The sequence below is a fragment of the Amblyraja radiata genome, chromosome 24, assembly GCF_010909765.2.
Source record: "Amblyraja radiata isolate CabotCenter1 chromosome 24, sAmbRad1.1.pri, whole genome shotgun sequence".
NCBI lineage: Eukaryota > Metazoa > Chordata > Chondrichthyes > Rajiformes > Rajidae > Amblyraja > Amblyraja radiata.
Window position 1 is genome coordinate 8,218,679 of NC_045979.1, and position 12,626 is coordinate 8,231,304.

The following is a 12,626-nucleotide window of genomic DNA, read 5'->3' on the forward strand; positions in this document are numbered from 1 at the left end:
TCACAAGCAAAGTCAGAATGACGGTTAGTGAAGAATTCGAATATTCGCTGAGCGTTCAGATACTGCGCGCGCCTCCTGCACCAAAGGGGGGGGGGGGGGAGCGTGTGTCGTCACACACAAAGATCTTCTGGCGTAGAGCTCCGCTATAAGATCTTTGGTCACATATTAAGCACGCGCCTCAACAAACATATGAGCGTCTTCTTGAATGGAGAGCGCGTGGCCGCCTCCACAAACAGTCACACACACACTGAGGACCCGCCCCCACAAAAAATATTTTGTGAGGAAGGGGAGGAGGAGGGTGGAGAGGGAGAGGGGGGGGGGGGGGGGGGGAGAAGAGGATGGGGGAGAGAGGTGAAAGGGGGGGGGAGGGGTTGTGTGAAAAATGTTTTCCTCATCTCAGTACTAAAGGATTTCCCCCTTATCCTTAAACTGTGACCCCTTGTTCTGGTCTTCCCCAACATCCGGAACAATCTTCCTGCATCTAGCCTGTCCAACCCCTTAAGAATTTTATACGTTTCTATAAGATACCCCCTCAATCTTCTAAAATCTAGCGAGTACAAGGCGAGTCTATCCAGTCTTTCTTCATATGAAAATCCTGACATTCCAGGAATCAGTCTGGTGAACCTTCTCTGTACTCCCTCTATGGCAACAATGTATTTGAGCATTGGGCATTGTGACATCACACGATGGAACGTTCACCAGGGGCTGGGGCTCCTGCAAAGGCATATGTAAATGAATCCATTCCAATTGGACATCTGTGAGCATCGGGCATTGTGACATCACACGATGGAACGTTCATCAGGGGCTGGGGCTGGTGAGAAGCCAGTTTATATGGGTGAGAAGCCAGTTTATTTTTGAAATATTGGGGGGGGGGGGGGGGAAGGATTTGATTAAAAACGTGTACTTAAACACGACGAAATGTAATGAGGAGTGGATACTTAGAAAGAAAAGTGAAATCTCTACCGAAATGGAAAAGATGTCGGCGATTCTGCGTCTGGTTTCGGAGTTGCAGTGAATCAAAGGAAGAAATGCAGCCGGAAGCCGTACATGTAAATGGATCCATTCCGATTGGACATCTGCGAGCATTGGGCATTGTGATTGGACATCTGCGAGCATTGGGCATTGTGACATCACACGATGGATACGAATCAAAAGGCAGAAAGGCAGCCGGATGGACGGCAGGCGACAGGCACAGACTTTTATATAATAGATAGATAAGTCGAGAATGTCGATCTCTACCTAGAGGGGAAAAATGTCAATCAGAATATGTAAAATTGTAATCGTTACCACGTAGTGTTTTTGCGAAGATGTAAATACAACCACATATACACACATATATATGTATACACACACACACACACACACACACACACACACACACACACACACACACATATATATGTATATACAGACGTACAAGATCAGACTTTTAATAGGTATATTTGATATATGATGATTAGTTTTAAAGATACAGCATGGAAACAGACCCTTCCCCCACTGAGTCCACTCCGTCCATCGGTCGCCCGTTCACACCAGTTCTATGTTATTCCACTTTTGCATCCACTCCCTACACACTAAGGGAAATTTACAAAGGCCAATTACCTACAAATCCGCATGTTTTTGGGATCGGGATGAAACCGAGGCACCAGGGTGTAATCCACACAGGAAAAATGTGAAAACTGCTCACAGACAGCTCCCAAGGTCAAGAATGAACCCAGTCTCTGGCACTGTGAGGCAGCAGCTCTACCAGCTGTGCCAATGTACCACGGGGGTATCAAAGACCCTTGACTTGTTCTCTCTCTCTCTCTTAGAGCACGCCAGGGTTGATTTCCTTGTCTATTTCCACCATCTGCGAACCCAAGTCCTTCCAGATGAGTCAGCAATTCACTTGCACTTCTTGCAATTTAGTGTCCTGCTTATAGTGGGCACAGCACAGTCTCTTTGCACAAGACCTTCAAACAGGTCACAAGGATAACTCTTACCTTCTAGTAACTGTCATAATAATTCTCCATCTTGTTCTCACTCTGACACTTCTGTCTCTGGCTTCTACATTATTGCTACAAAACCCACTGTAAGCTTGATGAAAACACTTAATCTTCCATCCAGGTGTATTGCATCCCTTGGGCCACAATAGCGCATGCAACAATGTCAGGTAACTAGCTTTTCTGATGGGATGTCACCTACCTGGGATAGTAACTCAGGTATACAGATGCTGCCTGGCCTGTTGCATATTTCCAGCATTCAATTTATTTCAGATTATTCGCATCAACTATGTTCTCACATTTTGTTTTCCTCTCTGCCCCTCTCACCTGCCTCTATTTCCACCACGGCAGACCGATCCACACCTCTCTTGGATAGTGCCAAAAGCCATGGTGCTTTTGTCCACTCCTTCAGATATTGCCTCATTTCCTCAACCTCTCCATTTACTTGCAACTCTAAATACATTTATTTTCTCATTGTCTGGTCTGATGAAGGGTCATTGACATGAAGCATCGACTTTTCTGTTATTTTTAACTTTAGGGTCCAACTTTGTGTTTATCCAATGAATACATAACCCATAACAGAAGTCCTTAAATTACATGCCAACGTTTTTACAAGCCAACATTTGCAGGGACTGTTGGGTGCCAAGTTTAGTTTTTAGTTTAGTTTAGTTTAGAGATACAGCGTGGAAACAGGCCCTTCAGTCCACTGAGTCCGCACCGACCAGCGATCCCTGCACATTAACACTATCCTACGCACACTAGGGACAAATTACATTTATACCAAGCCAATTAACCTACATACCCACATGTCTTTGGAATGTGGGAGGAAACCGAAGATCTTGAAGAAAACCCACGTGGTCACGTACAAACTCCGTACGGAGAGCACCTGTAGTCGGGATCGAACCCAGGTCTCCGGCACCGCAACGGCTGCAAGGCAGTAACTCTACCGCTGTGCCACCATGCCGCCCAAGGTGGCAGTGGTTTGGTCTGTCAATATTCTGACGATTGATGGAAAGTCTGAGAAGTTTAGCAACATTCTCATCAATTATTTACACAAGGTTAGAAGAGTATTTTTTGGTTTATGATCAATGCCCTAGAGGCAGATCGAGAATTTAATTAGGTTGTTGTTAACAAACTCGGGTTGATGTTCAGACTTTGTTCAGATTCTTATGATGCTTGACATGCGTTATATAATAGTAAGATTAAACAAGAACTTACCAGTTTGAAGTTTGATCTTTATTTTATGAGGAGTTACGGTGAGCGATTACGTGAAGAAGCCCCGCCAGTTCGCATGCGTGTCAATCTTTAAAGCTGAGTTGAAATCACAGATAACAGCAGTCGAAGTAACATAGTAAGACTTAGAGAAGACTAGAACTACCGAATGATCTTTATGAGAGAGGGCAGGGAGCGGTGGGCACGTAATCGCTCACCGTAACTCCTCATAAAATAAAGATCAAACTTCAAACTGGTAAGTTCTCGTTTAATCTTACTATTTTACTTCGGAGTCACGTGAGTGATTCCGTGAAGATTTCAAAGCTCTGTGATTTCATGCCGTGAGAAACGAGTCTACACAACCACAACTGCTTCATTGACAGATGAGGGAAACATTCATAATGAAAAAATAATAGTAACTCCTCTCATCCGGGAGTAAACTAACCACTGAACTTAAAATAGAGTTGGCAAATACCCCTGGTCTAGCAATAATTTATTATGAAATGTTCAGAAAGTTCGTTCATTCGACCATCCTGCAGTCGCCAGGATGTGGTCCAGCGGAACGTACATAACCTTTGCTGCTGATGTTGTAGCAGCCCTGGTGGAGTGAGACTCGAAAAATATCAGTATCTACTCCTGCATGAGCAAAACCCCATTTTAACCACCTGGAGATGTTTTTGTAATTAACAAACATTGCTAGTTCAGAGCCGCTAAGGCTCTTCGTGACCTTGACGTATTGTTGTATATGTGTGACCATACACGACCGAAGGCCCATGGGGTATGCCATGAAACTAGTTTGAGACCTACGTCTGCTCTGCTTAACTAAACATTAAAATATAATATTATTTGCAGATGTAACCATCCTGTCCAGTCACAATATGTATTGACTGAACCCGTAGCGCTGAGACCAGCGCCATGAGGATAACTACCTTATTTATGAGAGCTGAGCCAAAGCTAAGGATGTAGCTGGAGCCCCCTGGTGAAATAGTGTTAATACCACATCAATATCCCATACTGCCCTGTGCTTATCCTGGGAGAACTTGTGTGAAAGATATCCTTTATAACTTGGTATCAGGAGGTGAAACCCGACAGAGTGGGTCCCTTTTGCTGCAGCAAATATGACGGGAAGGCACGTTGGGCACAGTTAATGGTCCTATAACTTAATTTATTGTCAAAGACCTATTTGAAATGAACTCCAAGACGTCAGTTATCTGTACCGTATTAGATGTAACATAAGCATTTAAACAAACGCTTCGCATCTCCTGAAGAGGAAATGTAATGCTTTCCTTTCTTGGTGCTATCCCTGCACTTTGCAGCGAGCACATACATGGATCGGTCTGACAATCCGAGCCGCAGGAGCGGTCTACTCAAAATCTATGTCAATAAATTGATTTTTATCATGCAGAGGCTGGTTTCCCGAGCCACAGGCTGAACCAGCAAGTTTTATGTTTAGAATAACCGTAAAAGGTTGCATTATTATTCCCGACAAAGCGGAAAGCATGGCTGCATAGGCCAGTCAGACAGAATGACAACCTAAAGCGGATCTTGCTGACTTTATTGCAAGACCCGACTAATGAGGCAAAATGAAGGGAGACAAACATAACTTCTTTCTCCTTGTAGTGAGAATGTATCTTTTGCCATTGTTATGCCACATATTTTTGCAACCGGTAAATGAGCCTGGAAACAAACATATCAATTTGGTGTTCCATTGAGCCATAATTTCATTAAATGCTTTGTGATCCAACACCCATTTTGTGTTGTCATTGATTGTACGTGATGATACTCCAACATAAAATCAGATTAGGTAAATTATTACGGGATATTCTGTCTTGATTGCACCCATGTGACTAGCATACGCTACCACCATAGTGTATCAACTTAACGTTGAGCATGCAGATTATGCATATTCACTCAATAACCCTTTAACCTACAGAATGCACCAAGTGTCTATAAATAGTTCATACCAATAACTGATAATTTGTTAACTGATGCTAATCTCCTCTGCCTCCGAACTAGATGGCATTCATCATTTTCCACCTTAGAGCCCCATCAGTTTATAATATAACTGAAATTTCACTGACCAGATTACTGGGGCAATGCTGAATATTGTTCGTCCACCATAATGACCTTGGTAGCTTCAGCTGGTAATAGCATAAGGTCTGTCACAAGACCTACATGGCATTTGAGAGATTACTACTTCGCACAATGTAAGTTCTCCCACTTGCACAGCTGAATTACAGCCACTATATTGCCAATTATACATGATGAGTAGAAGGCTGTTTTATCACAACAAGATTGTTTGAGGCTCCTATTAATTCCCATCTCTTACCCCAGGGCGGAGTCACAGGCTAATTAATAGTTAAAGGCAAATCCCAATAATGAACAAGTCTAGTTGGTATCACCTTAATTTTCATAAACATAGTTTGAGGCTGAAACAGTTGATTTTAACAACATACAGCGTTAGAATATCCTCCAGACAAGACATAACAAATGTTTTTGAGCTCTGAGCAGTCCAAGCATCGGTTTTTAGTAATCTGGTAAATTACCTGGGAACTGAAGTTAACCCATTTTGCAATGTTTTATCATTGCCTTTATCCAGATAAATTTCAAATGTCTCCCGTGATCTCTGTAAATGGGAGCATCCTAAGGAAATCAGATGCGAAGTTTCCTATTCGGAAAAATTTATACTGCACATGTGAGTTAAACAACATTCTGCATCTTTTTCACAATGAACAAGCCACGCCTGCGAATTCCGTACCTGCTCGAGCAACAACTCTGGCCCGATTTCCGAGCCTGTCCCGAAATCCAATCCTGGCCATAATACTGAGCCTGCCTCGAAAGACAACTCTGGACATAATTCTGAGCTTGCCTGTAAAGACAAAGCTGGCCCAATTCTGTACTTGGAGCCCTAGTATTGTGCAGTTTTACATGGTTAGATGCCAACCATTTGTGTGTTGTAAGGCCACTAGGATCCCTTCCATCCTTATCAAAGGGAATGCTACTTTCATAAAACACATAAACTAAACACGTTATCATTATCATTTGTACAAAAACAATATAAATATTACCAATTTGTAGATGGTCCCATATTTTTCCTGAGCCCGACTTGAGGGTCTCGGATTTGAAGACCTCTGTCCAGCTTTCATGCTGCCACCAACTTCAGTGAACTGCTTACTGCCAACGGAGGCGTGGGGTGTGTTGTTGCCGCAATGATGAAGCTTTGCTCGTCGTTGGTACCTCGATTGGTCCGACAGCTTTTGCTTCCTTATCCAGGTTTTACCTGTTGAATAGGTCTTACCTGAAGAGAAGATTCGGCGGCTTGTCTTTAATGTCACCCCTGATAGCGTTGTTCATTCCCGGCACTGATAGCATGAGGGGAACTCTAGCCCCTTCCGGGTATTCTGCCACCTTCGTTTGCGAGGACTCCCTTGAATCCATACGCATGTGTTCCAGTACGTGCCACAGACATACTTTAGAATGTGAAGTCAGTTACACTGACCACTCGCACTCCCCTCCACAGAGAGGGAAATTCGTAGACAGCCCTGAACAGGTGCTGCCGCAGGCCTCTGCCTCGTAGTATGCTCACCAGCTATACCTCCGATCTCTGAGTCAGAACAAAACTGACACCGTGTGCTCACCTCCTCCAAGAGGGAGACATCATGCAGCCCTTCTATAGGTGCTGCTGCCAGAGGCTCCCGAGGAGACCCCCGGATATAAAGCTCCTCGTGCTGGAGCATATCGTGATGGGGCATCCTCTCCATCAGGAGCTCTTTCCAGCCAGCCATGATATTCTTTTTATTGGCTCACCAGTCCCATTTCGATGCCATGCCGGGCACCCCTGGTCCTTGGCTTTCATGCCTTGGGGTATGCTGCTCTGCAATACCTCCAACCTCAGGGTCTGAACAAAACTGCCCTGGTAAGCTGACCTCCTCCATGAGGGAGACATTATGCAGCCCTTCTACAGGTGCTGCTGCCATGGGCCCCCAAGAAGACCCGTGGATATAAGGCTCCTCTTCATGGAGCAGATCTTCCCTTGAACAGAGCTGCTGGCACGGGCCCATGGGGTGACCCACGGATATAAAGCTCCTCCTGGAGCATGTCGTGATGGAGCATCCTCTCCATCAGGTGCTCCATCTTTGCCAGACGTCGCTGCTAGTGGGAGGAGAATCCTCCTGGCCCGACTCATCGGAGTCCACGGGCTTACTTTTAAATGGCTTTTCCTCCTCACAGGATTAGCCACGGTGCTCACAGTCGGCACCGTGATACCGCCTTCCTCATGGAGTTACCCCTCCACGGGAACCACAGCGGTCTGGAAGCCGCTGACCGCCTTGTCAGCGGCCGGAGCAGCGCACCCGACGTCCGCCGGCTACCCACGTTCTGGACCGGAGTCTCCTCACAGCCCAAAGCCGGTTTCCCCGCAGCTCATCCAGACTGCGCTACAACATCCAGCAGGAAACCTCTGTAGGAAGAGGTCCCTACAAGAAAACACAACCTGGTAAGAAATAAAAACTTACCTGTAGGTTTAATCTTACCGCTGGCAGGAGCGACTAACCTGCCAGTCTGGTGCTTCGCCATGCGAATGACGTAATGACACGCATGCGGATTGGCGGGGCTTCTTCACGGAATCACTCGCGTGACTCCAAAGTAAAATGCCACGAATTTAATGAAAGCCAAGGAGAGTAATAACATTCATGGTCTTGGGGGTGAAGTAGGTTTACTAGTTTGTTAATATATCATATGAATTTATTAAACATACTTTAATCTTCCATTTGTAAAGTTTTTACTAAAGACTGAGCCTCATAAAATTAATGTTAAAGAAGGAACTGCAGATGCTGGAAAATCGAAGGTAGACAAAAATGCTGAAGAAACTCAGCAGGTGCATCAGCATCCATGGAGCGAAGGAAATAGGCAACGTTTCGGGCCGAAACCCTTCATTAGTCTGAAGAAGGGTTTCGGCCCGAAACGTTGCCTATTTCCTTCACTCCGTAGTTGCTGCCTCACCCGCTGAGTTTCTCCAGCATTTTTGTCTACCTCATAAAATTAATTGCCAGTTATCTTCAAGATTGACCAATTCCATATTTCCACAATTCCTAAAGATGCAGAAGAAAGCCATTTTAGCCCTTCATGCCGATGCACAAAGCAATCTCATTCCCACACTAATTTTCTCTATGATCTATTCTTCCCACATTCCCATCAACTACCCTCCCATCCTATACCACCCCACCAATTCCACACACTTAGGGAATTGTACAGTAACTATTTAACCTACCAAGCAATTATAACAAAATGGTGGTTTGTGATTATGGCAATTCTGACTATTAGTCTGTGGGATCCATTCACAGTCAGTCCAATCTGTCTGGTTGGTTTGCGTTGTGGAGATTTCTATTGTTCATAGAGCTATTAACAAATGAATAGGTAGCCTATGAAGCCATGGATGAAATTTGATTCAGAAAATATGAGGCAAGCATGTTGGTTTGGAAATGTGAAATGTGGTGAAATGGAAAAAGTTGTGATATTTAATCATCGATGATTAATAATTAATGATCATTAATTATTCATTAATCATTGATGGGGAACAGAGGAAGTTGTTTCTTTTATTGGTTCTACAGATAGAAGGAAAATGTCTCAGTTCATAGTAATCGACTCACATGGGTTTCAGGATTTGGCAAAGTGAAATACTGTACTGTCAATTCATATTTTGAAGGAATATACCCTATTTTTTATTGAGGAAGCAGGCAATATTTTACTAATAGTGCAATACCTTGGCTAAGGGGTCTTTCAGGAATCCTAAAATGTGCTGCCCTACCGACTGATGGTATGTTGAAGAAAAAATAGACATAAAAAGCTGGAGTAACTCAGTGGGTCAGACAGCATCTCTGGAGAAAATGAATAGGTGATGTTTCGGGTCGAGACACGAAAGGTCGATTCCCCGAATGCAGGTTTAATTTCCCTATTACATTTTCCACATGTGCTGTTCACAACGATGGTGCATTTTGTTTTAAGTACTTAACGACAGAAGTTGATTCAATAGTTTATTACTAGTTTGAGGGCAGCACGGTGGTGCAACGGTAGAGTTGCTGCCTTACAGGTTAGGTTAATTGGCTTGGTATAAATATAAATTGTCGCTAGCGTGTGTAGGATAATGTTAATGTGTGGAGATCGCTGGTCGGCGCGGACTTGGTAGGCCGAAGGATCTGTTTCCGCACAGTATCTTTAAACCCTAAACTCTGAACTTCATAGATAAAACCAGGAGAATGTTGAATGTGAACTGAAAGTCCAGGAGAGTTTTGGAACTTCACTTTCACACATAACAGAAGGCATCTCATGTGATTCTTGTTTAAAATAACATTCCAAAGGCGGAGATAGACACAAAATGCTGGAGTAGCTCAGCGGGACAGGCAGCATGTCTGGATGGAAGGAATGGGTGATGTTTTGGGTCGAGAAACTTCTTCAGACTGAATGTGGGAAGAAGGGTCTCAACCTGAAACATCGCCCATTCCTTCTATCCAGAGATGCTGCCTGTCCCGCAGAAAAACTCCAGCATTTTGTGTCTTTTATCTTCAGTATAAACCAGCATCTGCAGTTCCTTCCTACACATTCCAAGGGAGAAGGCTTATCTTCGACACACGTACAAATCTCACACAATGCCCTGACTTTGCAATATATCCTCTGCTTTCCTCGTGGACGGGACAAAAGATCTGGAACCCTGTCTAAAATGAGTGTGCAAGTTCCATCACAACACAAACTGCACCACCTCATGGTATTTATGGATGGGCACAAACCATTGAAATAACCTACAACACGATTATGCTGGAAACAAATCAACGAAGATTTTGATTAGAAAATATTTGGTGCTTTGTTTCCACTTCTGACTCTTGCCGTGCTCAATCCACACTTTCTTCACAGGAGAGTAAATACCACCTTGCCACTTAGCATGATGTGCATTGTTTAAGAAAATAGCAAAACCAGTTTATGACAACACCTCACATGATTGTTTATGAAATATTTGAGTCTTTTGTCATGGGGACAGGGTGTATTCAGGAGTCAGCTCTTGGCAATCATGGGCTCATTCAGCAAGTGTTTGGGACTTTGGGTTAAGTTACGATGGGGCTTTATTTTGCTTGGGGATTAACGTTGCATTCTCGAAGCTCAGACAAACATTTACCCAAGGTGGAGGTGTAGAGGAGGTGGGTGTCAGGAGGTGGGTGTCAGGATTTGGTGTGGGTGTGGGTGAATGATGCCCTCCAGATGAATCGCTCGGTAACAATGCTACCCTATCACTGCTTTCTGTGGAGTTTTCATCCTTTGATGCATTATTTAAGGAGGTCTCCCTGGGTTGCTGAGAGAAGGGGAAAGTTTTCAGTTGTCCAAACTTCCTTAATTGCCCTACAGTCTACTTCTTCATCTTCCAGGAGCTTGTATCGAGGCAGGTACACAAAAATGCTGGAGAAACACAGTGGGTGCAGCAGCATCTATGGAGCGAAGGAAATAGGCAACGTTTCGGCCCGAAACGTTGCCTATTTCCTTCGCTCCATAGATGCTGCTGCACCCGCTGAGTTTCTCCAGCATTTTTGTGTACCTTCGATTTTCCAGCATCTGCAGTTCCTTCTTAAACATTGTATTGAGGCATATTCTATTATCCAGCCTGAAGATTTCTACTACCTGTTTATTTTGGAAACAGACAACCTTTCAGGTGTTGACAGGGCTGACTCCTGCCAACAGAATTTTGGAAATTAAAATAACAAACTTGCTCTCTGGTAACTGGTGCGGGGGTGGTAATTACATTTTTTCAGCGTTGAATCCTTGCCACCCACAGAACTGGTCCCTGTTATACAGGTTTGTTACACAGGAATGGTCTTTATCTTTTTGCTAACTCATTTCAGCAGTTTCTACATAAGGAGTGGTAAAACCAGAATAATTTGAAATAACCCAGAGCGGAGATGGGGTAATGCTGTACTTGTCCGCCCGTTGGATGTAACAATTTAAATGGAACAGCGGGGGCTGGCACAGGAATGTGGATTTTTTAGTTTAGTTTAGTTTAGAGACAACGTGGAAACAGGCCCTTTGGCCCACCGAGTCCGCACCGACCAGTAATCCCAGCACGCTAACACTATCTCGCAAACACTAGGGTCAATTTACATTTATACCAAGCCATTTAACCTACAAACCTGTACGTCTTTAAAGTGTGGGAGGAATCCGAAGATCTCGGGGAGAACATAGAAACTCCACACAGACAAGCAGCCATAGTCAGAATCGAACCCAGTTCTCTGGCGCAGTTGCTCTACCGCTATGCCACCGTGGATGTGTGGATTAGTTTAATTTAGAGCTAGAGCATGGAAACAGGCCCTTTGACCCACCGAGTCCTTGTCGACCATCAATCACCTGTACACCAGTTCTACATTATCTTATGGTACACAAAAAAGCTGGAGAAACTCAGCAGGTGCAGCAGCATCTATGGAGCGAAGGAAATAGGCAACGTTTCGGGCCGATACCCTTCTTCAGACCCGAAACGTTGCCTATTTCCTTCACTCCATAGATGCTGCTGCACCCGCTGAGTTTCTCCAGCTTTTTTGTGTACCTTGGATTTTCCAGCATCTGCAGTTCCTTCTTAAACACTACATTATCTTATGTTTGCATCCTACACACTAGGGACAATTACAGAAGCCCATGAACCTATAAACCTGCCGTCATTGGAATGTATGAGAAAACGGGAGCACCCGGAGAAAATCCATGCGGTCACAGGAACAACATACAAACTCCATACAGACAGCACCTGTAGTTAGGATCCAACCCGGGTCTATGGCATTGTGAGGCAGCACCACTACCACTACACCACTGTGCCGCAGGGGTATGAAGTTAGTCGTGGAACTATCACAAGCCATTACAAACCACTTCACATCTAACCCACATGAATGAACTGCTTCCATAGTTCCTTGCATGGCTCTTGAGAACATATGTGGGAAAGGTTATTCTGAATCAAAGCGTTTAGCTTAAGCAGTGATCTAAAGATGAAGCAGTATTTGTCTATGTTAATGTGTGGGAGTGACAGTGATATTTACTGGGGTGTGGGTTGTAGATGATGGGGAGCCTGACATCATGCAAAAGAAACTGGGGTGGTGGTCGTTCAACCAATTCAGGCAACCAAGCAGTGCCATAAAATCATAGAAGAGTGGAGCATGGAAACAGACCATTCTCTTCAACTCATCCTCGCCAACCACTGGGCACCCTGCTGCATTCACCATATCACTCAGGCTAAATGCAGGAAAGATGTTCCCCATGTTGTGGGAGTCCAGAACCAGGGGTCACAGTTTAAGAATAAGGGGTAGGCCATTTAGGACTGCGATGAGGAAAAACTTTTTCACCCAGAGAGTTGTGAATCTGTGGAATTCTCTGCCACAGAAGGCAATGGAGGCCAATTCTCTGGATGTTTTC

General features: G+C 44.3%; 1 pseudogene; it reads right to left on the reverse strand.

The window, feature by feature from the left end:
- Positions 1-6,114: 6,114 nt before the first annotated feature.
- On the reverse strand, positions 6,115-6,209 carry LOC116987120 (annotated as a pseudogene).
- Between the last annotated feature and the right edge of the window lie 6,417 nt (positions 6,210-12,626).